We start from the raw sequence: 18,116 nt of genomic DNA, 5'->3' as shown, positions 1-18,116 counted from the left end.
CACTTATAATAAATACCAGAGAAGCCATTAGTTATTAACGGCACTGTCTGCTTAAGGGTTAAGTCAACCAGGTGTGTAATTTCCCATCAGTCTGTCCTTTTAGTTGGCATAGCAATTTCTATTTTCATGATCTGAGTACTCAAATATATCCAAACATCTTTTTAAAACTTTGATTTAGAGCTTCTGGAAAGTTATAAACGTTTTTATATTCTACTCTAAAAAGTCTACTTCTGCTCATTTTAGAGCCTCACTAAAACAACAGATTTTAGGATAGTCAGGTTCATTAAAAAGTTTCAAATGGAATGACTTACAAAAGAACACTTTATACCAAGCCCTATCATTTTGTAGCCAAAGGGGTTGAGTTACAGCACAGTTTCACACACCCTCTTGGTCATTACAGAATTACACTTTAAAATAGTATCTCAAGAGGACATCTGTTTTAGGCCCCATCCCCAAACAAGACTGCCAGTGTTACTAGTGGGAAAAGACAACTTCTTTCTCTCAAAGAAAGACTCACAGCATTGTTCTTAATTAAATTGTCAGGCACTTTTTTCCTGACAGGTTTTCCTTTCCAATGTGATGGAGAGCTAAGATAAAAATCCTGACTTTCAACTGCTACTCAATAGTATTACATGCGCCAATATTGCACACATCTGTTCTGAACTGTTAAAATGATCTTCTGGGTCCTTGGGTGTGCTTGTTTTCTCCAACAGAACACAAACACATCCATCGAAGCAGTTTCCCTTAAAGATGGAATTGATAAAATACCGGGGGGAAAAAAAAAACAAAGAAAAAGGCAGACTTCGTACAGACAAAAATCTAAATTTTCTCAAAGGGTTTTGTGTGCCCTACACATGGGGGCAATTTGTATACACTAGTGAAATGAACACTAGCTATAATGCTTCTAGCTACTCAAATAATGTGGAACCTTGGTCCAGGTGTTGCAATGATGTCACTCTATGGTTCTTCCTGTGTCAGCTCAATAGCTTGTTGCGTATTAAGAACCAAGAAGCTGTAGAACTTTGCTGCAGCTTGCTTTCTGTTTGTGTTTCGACATAACTCAAGCAAACTGATGGATTCAGCTCCAGTTTTAGCAAGAGCTTGCTGAAGCCCATGAAGCATCTGCTGAGTCCTTTTATTCCATCTTCTTCCTTCTTGATCCTGATCACCTCTGGAAGCATCTTCTTCCTCCTCCTCTTCATCATCTTCTTTCTCCTTCTCTTTCTCTGGTAGACGTTCTAACTCCTGAATTAACTGACAGATATTTGGAGGCTCCTCAGGGGGCAGCTCTACAGGGGGTATTTCCACCTGCTCTACCTGCTGGGGAGGGATCACAGGCTCTGGGTCAATTTGTCCTGCTTTTCGCTTGACTCCCTGAGGAGGTGGTGGAGGCATGGCTGACTCATCCAAGTTTGTTTTGCTGGTCTCCATCACTGAGTCCTGGAGGTGGCTTGGCTCTTCCAAAATGGGCTCATCGATAACATCACGCCGCTGGTGCTGTTGCTGCTGATCCTCTCTGGGAACCTCCGGATTTTCAAATTCTTTGAGGAATTCATCCAAATTATCAGCCTCTCCTCCTTTCCTCCTTTTTCTAAGATCTTCTGGTACTAGCGGTGTAAGACAGCGGGTAAAGACCTTCGGTAGTCTATTAGTCCATAAAGGCTGAGCAGGTAAGAAGAGTTTTTCCACTCCCCCTGTCTCTTTCCACATCATCAACTTCTTGGTGGGTGGTGCCAGATCCAAAGTAGTAACAATACCAGAATAATCACTAAGTTGGGCTCTAATTGTCTTACTATCCAGGTCTTTGACACTGTCAAAAATCAGCTTCCTCTTCCTCTTGGATTTTGTTTCTTTGACAGTGATATCAATAGGTTCCAAAGCAAAGGCTTCTTCTTCATTTGGAACAAGTGTTGTCTGATCAGTCATAGTTGGCATTGGTTTAACAGGATCCACTGGATCAGGACTATCAGGCGCACCATTGATATGTTCTCATCCTCATCCATATCATCATGTGCAGGCTGTTCTGGCAACATCACACCTGCCTCTGACAGGGCCGGGGGGTCGTCAAAGATACCACCATCATTATTACTTATAAGTTTGTCGCCTAATATACCACCATCATTTCCTTCTCCAAAATTGTCATCTTTATATTGGTCTTCATATTCTAAATGATTAATTTTCTCATTCAGATTGCTGGTGCTCTGTTCAGGCTCTAACAGGAGGTTAGAAGCGCTAGTGCTCACTAACATGTCATCATCCTCAAAAGCACTTCCTTCTGTCATGATCTCACGATCATCCATTCCAAAGTCACCAAAATCATTTTCTTGTAGAATACTGATGTTCCCAACTTCTTCTCTTATGGTTATTTCTTCCCCTCTACTCTGGTTCAGGCTGAACTGCTGGGCCACATCGATGTCATCTAAGTCAGGCAGCGGCTGATCAAAGTCATGAAATTCTTCAGGTAAGGTAATAGCATTGTAAGCAGCTTCTCGATTTTCCTCAGGCAGGTCAACAACACCTGGCCGAAAAGCCATCTTTATCTTAATGAATGCTTCATTACAGTCTGCAAGCAGGTATTTGGCTTTTCTATGGTAGATTCAAACTACTCCCAGTAAGAGATGTCCTGATGTTCGGAGTGCCATCTTCACCTTCGGTGAGATGATACTCTCTACACTGCTCTCTAAATTACACTCAAACACATGGGCTTTGGTTAGCTTCTTATCCCAATGGGCCACTAGCCAAATTTTGGCCAGAGGCCCTCTCTTACTGAGGACAAAGTGTGCGTAGAACATTGTTCCGGCTGATTATGAAGCAGGAGGAAATCTTGCTCTCTGCCGGGAGCTGGGCGGGCTGGGTGGCCTGGGGAGGGGGACCGCCACATTACTTTAAACTCTTACCTAACCACTGAAAATGTTGCTCAAAAGCAGTCACTGTTTTTGTTTGTTTGTTTGTTTGTTTTTTAAGACTTAAAAGGATGCTCAGAATATCATTTGTCAACTGGCTAATGAAAGCAATCAATTTCACCCAAGTTTAACATCCTTCTGCCCATGCATTTTGATGGACACACCAGGGACAAGAAAAGCAGAAAGGCCGAAGAAAAATATACTTTAGATGTCCTTAAATAGAAAACTTCAAAGAAATAATAGGGGACTCATTCATTCATTTATTTAACAACCTTTCATTTAGTATTTGAATACTGTGATTTCCAAACTTTCTTTCTGATAAAATTCCCTACCATCAGCCTTCAGGATCATAACACAGTAGTCAGATTGAGCTCAGGAAACTACATCCTTAATTTTGATTAGAAAAATCACAGGAAACTTTGTACCGCATGAAAGCAATCAGTGCCCCTATAGGAAAGAATGATTTATAAAGGAACACTGGCTTCATGGAGTTTATAGTTTAGAGGTATAGATAAAGATATAAATAAATGCTAACCACATATTGAGCCCTCATTTGATGAGAGAAGGAAACTTCTTAGGATGTAACATATGAATAAATGACATTTTTAGAGAGAACACTGCAGGTAGTGGGAATGGCATGTGCACAGTTAGGCAAGAGACATATAGATAAAAGAAAAAGGAGGAAGGAAAAGTATAGAGCCAGTTTGTGAATAAGTGAGGAGTGAGGTTTAGCCACACAAAAAATTCACGAAGAAGTGGAGGTGGAGACTAGGCAGGAATGGCATCTTAAGATCAAATAACCAAGGATAGAAAGATCCAGACAGCAATCTCGGAATGTCCTTGACCATGCGGGCAATTTGATCACAGTCAAAGGCTGGGATCTTCGATCTGAAAAGCAGTTTCTATAACTAATTGGAGTAAGAACAAAACTACAAAGTAGGGAAGCCACTTGGGAACTGGATGGCAAGACCAGTTAAACCTTAATAATATTTATAAGAATATGAATCTATATTTGGTGTTTCCAGACTAATTTTCAGAGCTATCATAAAAGAATAAATACTGCCTCAGATTGCCCACTCAATCTTTATGCAATCTTATCTGTTAGGGTCTTCCAAAACTAGTGGAAATCTATCCAATGTTTAGAGACCTCCAAAGCAAACCAATTTCAGTAATTCTCATTGTCAGAAAATATTAAAATAATCAAAATCTCCCCCCCACTTTTGTTTTTTTTTTTTTTTTTTTGGTTCAAACCTTTCTGTCCAATGGTCATTAGGTAGAGGTAACTTGTTAACTGCTGATTTTGTGGTTTTTACAAAAGCATTAAGATACACTTTTCTCTCCTCTAAAATTAGTAGTTCAATTCCATTGACTTCTCCATTGACTTCTCCTTAGAGTTTGTATTTTCAACTCCTTAGCTTGTCATTACAGCTTTGGCTTTCCTTTAGCACCACCTGTGTTTAGCCATAGGCCTCAGTGGCTTTGTCTGTGTCTTTAATATGTTAGCTTTTTTTTTTCTTTTTTAAGCATGTCAGACACTCTTTTCATAAAGCAAGTATATTTGTTAAGTATTTGAAAAAAAAGTTTATGTAAAACAAAATAGAAATATTTTTCTACAGTCTGTTAAATTTTAAAAAGACATTGTTTATATTCCATTAAAATGAATAAAATGCCTCTCCATTTACAGTTTAAACTACCAAAAAAGATGGAGAAAGTAATTGGATTTACAAAGGCTTCTCTAAGCATAAAATGAAAAGTATAACCATTTGCCTACAGAAATTTTGTGAGGCAAAATGTTATAAATCAGTTTTAAATTTAAAAGCAAATGCAAAAATGTATGTAACATATTCATCCGTATAAGTTATGCTACTCCTAACTCTAATAGTGATATTACTTCTAAATAAGAAAGAGCCAAGTTACAAAAAGAGGGGAGCAAATTAAAATGGCAAAAATAAAAACTTAAAGAATACAAGATTTTTAAATGCAAAAAAATTAAAGCAACTTCAGAGTTGCTTCTATTTGTCAGTATGGACACACAGACACATACAGAGTGACAATGTTCAGAATGGATGAGGATGCAGTAAAAGAAGTTATACATAAACTACAACAATCTTCTTTGAAGCAATTGAGTAATATCAAATAAAATTTCTAGTGTACTCTCTTCGATTCTTTTGCAAAAATTGGTTCTACAAAAATATTCACATAAATATGTAAAAATATGTGTACAAGAATGTTTACTACAATTTTGTCTTCAGTGATAAAATATTGGAAATGATCTAAATGGATGCTGATTAAATAACATATGATTCATCCGCATGTTAGAATACTTTGCAACTATTAAAAAGTGAGGCAAAACTGTATGACTTGAAACAGAAGAGTTCACAATATATTATTAAATGAAATAAGCAATTATATATATAATATGTGCATATTACATACACACACACACACACATATGTAGTATGGTGTTCTATTACTTTTTGGACGTAACATTTGCCTGTGTGTTTATGTCAGTATATATGTATAGTATACATTATATGCACATACACAATGGGGGGGTGTATATAAAATGCTACTGAAAGTTATTTCTGAGAAATGAGATTAATGAGGATACTTTATTTTTAACTTTACTCTTTTCTATAATCTTTATATATTTTGCAATAAATTTGTATTGCTTTGTAAAAAAGAAATAATTATAAAATATTTTCAAAGCAATAGTCATAAAGGCCCATTTTAAAAAATCAGTGTAGACAAGGAAATTTTATCATGTCCTTCACTTCTAAACCAACAAAAGTTGGTACTCAGTGAAAATTGAAATACTTGATTAAAAGCAGATTAACTGTACCATGATAAAGTATTTGGAGGTTTTTTTGCTGATGTTTTTATAAGTTAAATTCCCATTATGTAAACAAGTGCTATGGTTTTGAGAGAGTTGCACAAAAAGTAAAAACTGTAGATTCTACATACTCATCTGGGAATCAATGCAGATGGGGGGGGGAATGATGATGTCATTACAAATGGAAAACACCAAATTCTCCCAAAACGACAATTTCAATGGTGACATGCATCTTTAATCATAGCAAAATTACAAGCCATCTCATTGTTATAACTCAGCATCTTCCAAAGTTTGGCCTTTTTTCTCCTTGCAGAAGGTAAACCAAACAGCAAAGAACCTATTTGCACACCAAGTTCTGATCAACAAAAACTAATCCATGAATTAAAAATGATATAAAATTTTAAGTTAAGTGGCCAGGTATTGTTAAATTTGTGATAGTCAAGTAAAGGACACTTACACAGTAGAACTTGAAATATATATATAATCTTTAAGAAAAGCAAATGTCAAAAAGTTTGTATAAAAGGCTATAATTTAATAAAAGAGAATATGGCTTAGGAGTGATAAACAACTCGTAAGATTCTCACAATACAAATACATTGTTTTAAAGGAAAATGGAAGTATTTAAAAATTCAAGGTAACTTCTACAAAAAGAGAACAAGTTAAAGAAAAAACAAGCAGAAACCAGTGAAGCCCACCCCTTACACCCCCACCCCCCATAAAAGAGAAAAAAGAAAGATTCTTAAAAGATAAATATGTAAAAAAAGGATCGGTTTTGTAATAAACACGTGAGACACATGAAAGTCCAAAAGGAAGCTTTTCAAAAAAAAAAATGTTAAGAGGCACAAAAAGGGACACATAACATACGAATAGAAAAAAAAACAAGTAAATGTGCTCTCTTGTTGGAGCAAATAATATTCTGAGAGATGACTGACCAGCTCTGCCTATTAAATGTTCATCTTCTTGGATAAATGATATAATAAGACCTCATAAGTCAAAATATATTCAGTCAAGAGAATGAGAAGATAAACACAGACTGGAAGAAAATATTTATAAGACACATCTGATAAAGAAGGGTTATCTAAAATATACAAAGAACTCTGTAAACTCAACAATAAGAGAACAAATCACCCAATTAAAAAGTGGGCCAAAGACCTTAACAGACAACTCACCAAAGTAGATAAACAGATGGTAAAAAAAAAACATATGAAAAGATGCTCCACATCATAAGCCATCTGGAATATGCAAATTAAAAGGAGATACAACTACACACCTATTAGCGTGGCCAAACCCCAAATACTGAAAAATACTAAATGCTGGGGAGGACGTGGAGCCACAATAACTCTCAAACATTGTTGATGAAAATGCAAAATGGCATAGCCATGTTGGAAGACAGTTTGGTGGTTTCTTATGAAACTGAATATACTCTTTCCAAATGATTCAGCCATCCCACTTGTTACCATTTACCCAAAGTGTTTAAAAAACTTATATCCATACAAAAACCTGCATACGTATGTTAATAGAAGCTTTATTCATCATACTTGGAAGCAACCAAGGTGTCCTTCAATAGTTAAACAGGTAAATAAACTCTGGTACAATCAGATATTGAAAGAAAGAAGAAATGAGTCAGTAAGTCTTGAAAAGAACCTGAAATGCATATTACTAAGTGAAAGATGACAGAAAAGTTGACATACTATGTGATTCCAACAATAAGACATTCTGGAAAAGACAAAACAATGGAAAGAGTAAAAAGATCACTGGTTGCCAGTGGTAGGGAGGGATGAATAGGGGGAACACAGAGGATTTTTAGCGCAATGAAACTACTGTCTTATATTATAATGATGGATACAAGTAATCATATATTTGCTCAAACTCACAGAATGTACAACACCAAGAGTGAGCCCTAATATAAACTCTGGACTTGGGTGATCATGGTGTGTGATATAGGTTTCATCAACTGTAAGCTGATGGAAAATATCGATAATGGGAAGGCTATGTATATATGGGGGCAAGGAATACGTGGGCTATCTCTGTACCTTCTCAATTTTTCTATGCATTAAAAAAGTTATAAAACTTTGTGTAAAAACAAAACAAAACATATTCAGCATGCAGTTCCTACTACATGAAATAATGTACTCTTGGCTAACTAATATATCAAATTTCCAAAAAAGCCCAAATTGATAATGATATGTCCACCATAAATAAGTTTCAAAAACATAAAATTTAAAATATCTTTTTAGCTTGACACAATGTGTAATTCTCAAAATGTTATCTCCAGACCAACAGAATCAACAAACCTTGGAGATTTGTTAAAAATATAAATTCTTTGCCACCCACCCCTGTTACTAAATCAGAAACTATGGAGGAGAGGCCCAGTGATCTGTTTCTTCACAAGCCCTCCAAATAGTTCTGATGCTTACTAACATATGAGAATGCTTGCAATACAGCAATCTCATTGGTGTAAACTGACTGGCCCAAGAGGTCGGCCTGGATTTCTCTTAATAGCTGTGACTTCAACTTACATTCTTTCAAAAAATATGGTCTTATCTTCTTTATCATCTGTTGAAGGGCAGTCCATATATACAATGGAATATTACTCAGCCATCAGAAAGGATGAATACCCAACTTTTACATCCACAGGGATGGGACTGGAGGAGATGATGCTCAGTGAAATAAGTCAAGCAGAGAAAGTCAATTATCATATGGTTTCACTTATTTGTGGAACATACGGAATAGCATGGAGGGCATTAGGAGAAGGAAGGGAAAAATGAAGCGGGGGAATCAGAGGGAGAGATGAACCATGAGAGACTATGGACTCTGAGAAACAAACAGGGTTCTAGAGGGGAGGGGGGAGGGGGGACTGGTTAGCCCGGTGTTGGGTATTAAGGAGGGCACGTACTGCATGGAGCACTGGGTGTTACACAAAAACAATGGATCGTGGATCACCAAATCAAAAAAACTAATGATGTATTGTATGGTGACTAACATAACATAATAAAATTAAAAAATAAATAAATAAAAACAGACTGGGTTCCAGAAAAAAAAAATATATATAGTCTCAGGCCAATTTCTCACAATCAAAGACAGATTGATGAGACATGAAAAAGATTCAGTGGCTATGAAGCTAAAAACAAGAGGAAGCACCAGAGTACTCTGAAAACAAACCAACCAACTTCACATTTTGATAGAACACCCTGGGTTTATGACCTACAGACGTAGATGACTTTAGTTTCTTCAGTTTCGGCTGTTAGACTTAGTGCCATCCATAAAGGATAGAAGCCAAGGGCTTCTGTAAATAGTAGTAACGGTTATATAATTTTAACAAAATGCAGCAAAATCCCAGGATGATGAAAAAGAGAGGCAGTGCATGGAAATTTCCTGGGCCCTGAATTCTGCCTCCGAAATGAAGGTTGTAATGAAATCCTGAGGGTGTTATTCACTGCACTTTAATAGCTCGGGCATATTACGGAAAAAGAAAGAGAAAGAGACAGATGGGGAGGAGGAGAGAAGGGAATGTGGACAAGAGAGGCCACGATGCCTACAAGAGAAACTAATTGACTAGTACAGGTATTAAGTTTCTTGAAACATGGGAACAAGGGCCAAACCTTGGTCCTGAGGCATAGATTCTCTATGAAGATAAGTAGCCGTTGAAGAAAATTCAGCAATATTGCAGTCATTTTGTGGTAAACATTATTGTGATTTCTTGTTGAATTATGTCTTCAGCTTTTTCTTTCTTCAGCAACGATAGCTAAGGATGGGAGGACAAAAATAAAACATCCAATATAAAGCAGTTTTCTAGTTTTCCCTGAAATTGGTTCCTTTGAACTGAGAGTAACATGTAAGTAAGCTAGATGCCTTAATAAGCATTGATCACCCATGATTAATCTCTTTTAGTAAATAACGCCTTATACCATACCGACTAGGAACTAAATCAAAATGAATTAACCAATTAATGGGGACATGAGAGGGAACCAAGGTACGCAAGTCTTTAAAGTCACTATGACTTAATAATATTTCCATTAAAACATTTAATTTATAATAGAGTGCAGTAAAATTTTCACTAATGTATAAACTTTCAGTTGTAGGAATATTTTTGATTGCAATTTTTCAAATCAATTACTATGAGGTCAAAAAAAATTCAATGAAATATTTAACATTAAATTTAGAATGCCATTCTTGCAACATGGTGTAACTCATGAACATACGGTAAATTCAAAAACAACTAATATAAGCACAAAGTATTCAAAATTTAATTATATAATTGGAATATAAATTATTGTAAATTATGAATTATTGTGATGTCCTGTACACTGAAATGAGACTATTCTCACAGTCGTCTATACTGTAGAGTATCTTAGATGCTAAGCCATCGCATTTGCATTTCTGTAACAAAGAACTTCATTTTCTTGAAACATGTTATGGCCTGGCCTCATTAATTCAGAAAAAAGAAAATACAATTAAAGATAGTCTTCAGAGGTTCTAAAGTGATCTGAATTTTGGAGTGGTTAATGACATGAGTGTTATTAGCTTAAATTAATCCTGTTACTATGGTAGGTTGTATAGAAATGACTCATATTTTAATCTAAGAATTTTGCTGTATTTCCATTTGATCTCTGGGAGAGAAATTTGGGACCAAACGTAGTATTATATATATAAACTGTGTGAAAATGAAATACACATCTCAGTATTGCACTCTATATTTCCTAAAAAACTACAAACATTTACTTTTTCATGTTAAATCTCTATTCTTTTTTAGTTGAAAATAAAAGAGCTAGTTATTTAAAAGGCATAAGTAGCTGTATCTGTATCTACAATATTCATTCCTCATTTTCCTCACGTGGGAACTTGCACTTAACTTTTGAACTTAAGTTTCTTTTCATTTCGCATGAGATGTACAAATTTCACTTTTTGAATTGCGTGCATAGTTTATATGTTGAACATATACCACCATATAAATACCTTACTTTAGGAACAATGTGATTTATTACAGGATCACCTTAAACCTGCCATTCTTACCTGAATACATTTTATAATAGTATGTAGAATTCGGGGACTTCCAGAGATTTTATTTCCAGAATGCAAAGTATTTCAACTTACACAGAGCTAGAAGATGATGGCATAGCAACACTTATACATAGGACACAAAGTTTTGTCACTGAGATACTTGAAAGCATTCTTTTAACATGCTTTCTCATTTCTTATTGTTTCCTTGAATGAAAAAAAGAACAATACTACTTACCAATAATTTAATATTAATATGGGTAAGTTAAACATAAAACTTCATTGTCATATTAATGGGTAAAGGTTTTATGAAGTATGGTCAATTTATTGATTTGAGCATGTAAAACTGTTCCTGTTACTTAGGCAGCTTTCTTTTGTTACATCAAGAATGGTAATTTTATTGAGAAAGGCACAATGGAAGATGATTGATTGTCTGCTTTTGTCATGGAGATGAATTATTGCAGAATGCATACATGAAAAAAATAAAAGCATTGTTCTATAAATTGGCCCTTGATGCTTTGTTCATTTGAGTTCATTGTTCGCAGAGTCTAGCCTGAGCTAATACCAAATAGTATAGTAAATAAAAGCATTTTTTTGCTGCAGCAAAATTACTTTCTTCACTAATGAAACTCAGCCTTATGAAATAACGGTGTCTGCCAGTGTGCTACATTTAAAATGTATAATTTAATCTATGCCAAAAGCTGAGTAGTAACAGAAAGTTTGCATAGCCATTATCATTTTATTAAATTAGTAATAAGAGTGCATAATGAAAAATGAAAAACTTTTTATTTAAAACTTAATGGGAAAGTAGCTCACAAGCAATGCAAATTAAAAAGTGGTACATTTAATTTTAGACAGTTGAATAAAATCTATTAAGAAAAAAATATAATTGTCAGTAACCGTTGAATGACTTCAATAACTTTTTAATCAAAAAATTAGACTCGTGACTATCAAATTTTCCAAGACTTTTAAAAGGATAAGATATTAGAATACAAAAAACTTTCATCAACCATTAGGCCTCTAAAACAAGCCATAAAATACTATTTTAAATAGATTAATGTCATGCCAACTTATTATTTGCTTCCGGGAAAAATTATTTCTTTCTTTATATTTGAGGCATGGATAATATCTAATGTAATTAATCTGTGGTTTTATGAAGTTTGCTTTTCAGGTAGATTTCAATATCAGTGACAGTTGGATCTCTCCAGCTACGTTACTTATAACTTAGTTCATTTTTTTCCGATGCACTGTGATTTGCTGAGACACAGAACACTTCATTCTAGATACAGCTATCACCTGGTGTTTGCTAAATCACTGTGAAATTCTTGCAACAGCTGTTTGTTCCTGGGGAAACATTCACTTCATATTGCAGCAATAAACTGATCATTGCCAATTAAATGCCCATTAATTGTGTAAGCAAGGATTACTGCCAGATGTTTACATTAGAAAGAAAAATATCCTTTGCTATTTATTTTCCACTTATAGCCATCCCTTTTCATGTAAATAATTATGCATATGAGTTTTGGTTTTTATAATACGCCACAAGTTTGAATTCAAATATTAATAAACCATCTCTCCATAGGTTTGTTTTAATAGAGGATAAGCCAGGGTACATCATACATATAATAAAAAGAAGAAATTTGAGCAGAATCACTTTTTCAGTGCCAAAAAAAAAAAAAATGCTGAAACATTACACAGTGACTCCAATCTTCTAGTTTATTTGCTCTGTTACATGTTTCCTAGAAGTTGTCTTTATTTCCCTTTGGAAATAATAAGTCTATGAAATTGTGTTCTTAAAAGTTGAGATAAAAGAAACTCTCTTACATAGCCTGTAATGGAGAATAAAACCGTAAAACTAAAAGAATCCATATGAAATAAAAGCAGGTGGAGTTTTAGATTTTTAGCTAAATCTCACCACTTTTGTATTTACCTGGGGCTTCATTTGGTCTTGAAATATTAAATTCTTCTCCAAAATGCAGCAGTGATGAAAATGAAACATGCACTTAATAATATGTTGTCCCAAGTAATTTATTTCTCAACACCAAAACAAAATGGGAAATAAACATTAACCATAATGAATACATTTATTACTTCTTTCAGTGTAGAAATAAATGGCAAAAGTGGGAAAAAAAAAAAAGTGCTTCCCTGGCAATGCACACCTATAAATCATGCTTTTTAGATAGGAGAGCTTTCACAGAATATATCACATACGCATTTCCTTGCAGTTGTGTCTTGTTTTTCTAAGGAACAGCAAATTCATATACATGTCCTCCCTGTTAGAGTCACTGATCCCGGCCCTTCACACCCCAGCCACACAATGTATGCAAACAACAACAACAAAAAGATTAGGTGGTTCTGTTCCTCACCAGATTGAACCACACCTCCTCTTTGGAAGGTGATCACAGGACACATTCAGAGCTGCGGAAGACATGAAACAGTAGCATCTGGCTCCTTAAATATCTCCACAGGCATTTGTAATGGCATCTTTGAAGTTTTCTCTGCATCTGTCACATGTTTAGACTGCACATTGACTGCCCCAGCTGAGCACGATTTTGATTCTTTGAGACTTTGAATAGTGTAATCTGTTTAAGAATAAGGCTCGGGAAAATCCCTCATAATATCCATACACAAGCTCTTTCATGATTAAAAAAAGGGGGTCCTCATTCCCATAACTGTTATTTTTTTATGTTGAAATGATGCCAGCCTTTGAGTTAATAATACAGCCTACAATTACATTCCAGCTTTGCACATTTTTTTGAGAACCTGTGCTCAAAAAATCACATCTTGTCTAGTTTTTTTTTTTTTAACCAGTATTATAGAAATTACCCCTTGAGAAGAAGGCCTCTGTAAATGTGATGTGTGCATAATCATCTTGGCACCCGATTGCAAAAGAAATCTGACCACGGTCAACTCACTTTGAAAATCATTTTTGATTCAACCTATTAAACATCAAGTGCATCAAGTGCAGAATATAAGAATAAAGGGTGATTTGACTTAAACGGTAGTTTGAATGCTATTGACTTTGCATCTATTAAATTAATTTACTTCTAACAATTAAGCCATAAAGACTCTATTTCACCCACCTCCATATGTGTACAGACTATTTCCTATCATTAATGGGTCCCTAAATATACAAATACAAATGGGGACTATTAAGTATAGCTTCATTCTCTCCAATTCCATGCTTGTCCTGTCTTAAATTTTTGGAGTTGACAAAATTTTTCTTGGTGTCCCTAAACTCAATATTCTATTTGCATTGAGGAAACTGTCTAATCAGTTCATTGACACTAGGTATCAAAGGCATAATATTTTACTCTCCCTTAAAGGTTTCTATTTTAAAAGATCATATGAAGAAAGAATATATCATATAGGCATTTCCTTGTAGTTGTGTCTTGTTTTTCTAAGGAATAGCAAATTCATATACATGTCCTCCCTGTTAGAGTCACTGATCCCGGCCTCCAAATGATTAATTTGAGTTTCTAATGATTAATTTGAGTGTATATGCATGCATGTGCACAAACACAGACACACATACACACACCCCAGAATAAACAGAAAACAACAGCTACTTTAAGACGGGAAGTTTTTCCATTCCCATTAAAGTTACCATTTCAGCCACCATTTTCTCTGTTTCTAAGATTACCCTGACTATACGGATTATCTCATGTAATTCATGACGAGGTTCTTTGTTTTGCTTTTTTTTCAATCAAAAAGAACATCACATTTAACTTTAAAATATATAAATATAAAACCAGTACCAGGGAAAAGATGACAAAGTATACTCTTCCCATGAACACAGTCATCAAGGGAAATTAAACAATTTATACAACTGAGCTGACCTATGAATTTCAGTAATCAGAACCCTGGAGTGAGGCAGAGTGTGGGACACAAATGAATATGAAACAGCTGGGAGAAGCGGGAATGTTTGTGAAGAAGAAATCCAGATCCACACATTCCACAGGAAGAAAACGAAGTGTTTCATGTATTCTTCTGGAATGTTTCCCCACCACCTTCAGAAGCAGACCATTAGAGTGTGGAGCAGCTTCTTTCTCCCCTTTCTGTCAACTTTGAAGGTAACTCCCTCCAAAGTCTTAGATTTCTAAGGGCCTTCTAACCACCACAAAGTCACCATGTAATGGGGTTTTGTTTGCTTATGTTTGAGCTCGTCATTATATGTCTGTTTGATATGCAAATGTACAATTTGAATGTACATGTGTCTTCATAGTCACACCTCAGTGTCTCAGTTCAGATTTGGGGGAATGGTTGGTATAAAATGTAGGGCTTGGAGATTCTTACTGAATCCATGTCCTGGTCCTAAATATAATACAAAAATGTGTATTACATTCCCAGAAAATACAGTAATGAAAGACCATAACGGGGAAGTGTGGTTCCACTGGTTCAGACACCCCTGCTACTTCACAAATTAACTACACAGAGAAATGTCTACCATGAACACATTTGGCTATTATGGTATATATGTAAATGACAAAAGCCAGTTATGGCATTGGTTGGCAGGAATTGATGTGAAGCAAAAATGGGAAATCCTTTTCAAGGAATGACTTAAAAGTCTTATTTTTGTTTTTAAGAATCCATGCCATACAGATTTTTTCCCTCATTTCCTTTATGGATAACGGAGGAAGAATTCTGGAACAAATTACTGATGTTTATGATTGTTACAAAAGAAACTTGGATGACAAATTCATTTACTTTATATCAAAATAATGAAGGTTTAAAAGAATAAGCTATAAAAGACTCTAGGAGAAAGAGTCTATAAATTCTGAAGGAAGGCATAGAGAGAAAGCTTCAGAAATCCTGCAGTTACTGATATTAATTTAACCATTTATTTACTCAAGAAACATTTATTAAGTTACTACTATGTTCCAAGGGCTGTGAGAAAGCATAGAGTGGTAAGAAAAAGATAATTTGCTAAGGATTGGAAGTCTAGTTCTTCCACTGACTGGCTGCTAACCAAGAGTAGGCCACTCTAATGAGCACTAATTTTCTCATTTGTAAAATAAGAAGAATGAAATAGATATCTAAGTATCTTCCAGCTCTAAAGCTCATTACTGAGCTGTTCATTTTTCAATCAGATAGTGCGCCATATTGTACATGCAGCCCTTGGGTGTGCAGAGTGCTGCTCCAGACTCCTCATACTGAGCAGGACACTTCTGACTCTCACAATTCAGCTCCTATCCTGAGATTCCTCTGATATTCACCCTCAAATAGAAAACTGTTGGAAAAAGAAGAAACCTAATACTTATGAAAGGGAGCACAGAAAAAGAGATACTCCAGAATGCAAGCAAAATGAAACCCTCTGTCCAGAATGAAAGCATGCCTCCAGATTTATTGCATGAATTTGATAAACTCTTGTGTGTGTTTTATGAGGCATGAATCCCACCGGATTCTCCAGAAGAAAAGAGCTTGGTGATCAAATGAGTCTAAAACATTCTCTACACTACTGATCTTATAGGTTCAAGAATGACAGTTCTGAGAAGTCTTAGAGCTAAAAAAAAAAAAAAAAAAAAAATTTAGGGGCACCTGGGTGGCTCAGTTGGTTAAGCGGCTACCTTCAGTTCGGGTCATGATCCCAGGGTCCTGGGATTGAGCCCCGCATCGGGCTCCCTGCTCCGCGGGAAGCCTGCTTCTCCCTCTCCCACTCCCCCCTGCTTGTGTTCCCTCTCTCACTGTGTCTCTCTCTGTCAAATAAATAAATAAAATCTTTAAAAAAAAATTTTTTTTAAAGTTTAATGTTTACCATTTCCAAAGTTATCAATCTAAGCACATGACTGTGGAATCCAATTTAGAAAACACTGTAGTAGGAAATTAAACCAAGATTTAGCTTAATGGGTTTCTTAAAAAAAAAGGGGGGGGTGGGGTGGGAGGGATGGGGTGGCTGGGTGATAGACATTGGGGAGGGTATGCGCTATGGTGAACGCTGTGAATTGTGCAAGACTGTTGAATCACGGATCTGTGCCTCTGAAACAAATAATGCAATATATGTTAAGAAAAAAAAAGAAGAAGAAGATAGCAGGAGGGGAAGAATGAAGGGGGGTAAATCGGAGGGGGAGACGAAACATGAGAGATGATGGACTCTGAAAAACAAACTGAGGGTTCTAGAGGGGAGGGGGGTGGGGGGATGGGTTAGCCTGGTGATGGGTATTAAAGAGGGCATGTTCTGCGTGGAGCACTGGGTGTTATGCACAAACAATGAATCATGGAACACTACATCAAAAACTAATGATGTAATGTATGGTGATTAACATAACAATAAAAAATTTAAAGTAAAAAAATCAATTCAAGAAATAAAATCCTAATATATATGTTTTATACTTGCATGTAATAATACTAGAGATAATGAGAAATGTTCATTGTTATTTACAGCATATTTGCAGGAATAATATGTAGTTATTTCATCCCTATTAAAAGTGGAATTGTTTTTCAAAAAAAAAAAAAAAAACTAACAGGACTAAGACACCAATGAAGTTTCCATACTGTAGCCTGAACAAAGTCACATAGCCAAGAGAGTGTTTGTTGTTACACTTACCAACCATCCCACAAACCTCAGAACTTCTGCTATGGGTCAAAGGGAAGTCCGGTGAGTTGCCAAGTATCCCTTATCTTTCAGCGAGGACAGACTGCTTTAATGAGTAGCTATTAGTGCTACAAAGAACACAGGTTTTTGAAGTATACGTAGTGCGATGAAACCTCCTATAAAGCTCTATGGGAAGGTGATTTTAGATATAATTGGATTTCATCTTAAGACTCACCTTCCATCAAGCATGCATTCCCAAACAGCTAAAGACTCAATTTCCCATTTTCAGTCTCAGAGAGGGATCTGTATAGGAGTAAAGGAAAAGGCAAGAAGAGCAGCCTCTTCTTAAGAAGTAAGCAAGTAGCTAGTAGATTCCTGCCTCTACAATATCCTCTCTACCCAGTATGGTTTGGGTCAGCAAACTGCACGTATGTTTTATTTTGTCAATCAGTCCTATAGAAACATTAACAGCTTCGATTCATATGTAAACCAGAGCAAACACCACCAGGGGGTGCCAAGCCATGACCAGGGCAAATGTGAACCACTCAGAAGCATCCAGGGAACTCTTGGCCAATTAGTAGACAAATTTACCCTATATTTGCAAGAGTAGTAAGCTACTCTTGCAAAAACATGATCCTACATCCATTTTTACCAAACTGAATTTTTTGGACCCAAGTCATCACTTACTAGTACAGTAAGCTTTTACTTGCATGAACTTGAAATCACTGATAATGAGCTCTGGTGGCCAAGACCATGCTGAACAGCTTCTCCGGAAGAAAGTTTCTGAGAGTTGTTTAATAATCACATCCTGTCCCAGTGAATCCTTTTGGGATGTTTCTGCTGCAAATGT

The 18,116-nt window shown here is 35.7% G+C and overlaps 1 pseudogene; it reads right to left on the bottom strand.

The window, feature by feature from the left end:
• Positions 1–811: 811 nt before the first annotated feature.
• LOC114198036 (double-strand-break repair protein rad21 homolog pseudogene) lies at positions 812–2,826 on the bottom strand (annotated as a pseudogene).
• Positions 2,827–18,116: the final 15,290 nt, after the last annotated feature.

This window comes from Eumetopias jubatus, unplaced genomic scaffold, assembly GCF_037043125.1.
Source record: "Eumetopias jubatus isolate StellerSeaLion01/CBP00866 unplaced genomic scaffold, mEumJub1_p1.0 scaffold_5, whole genome shotgun sequence".
NCBI lineage: Eukaryota > Metazoa > Chordata > Mammalia > Carnivora > Otariidae > Eumetopias > Eumetopias jubatus.
This window is presented reverse-complemented; position numbering and strand designations above follow the sequence as displayed.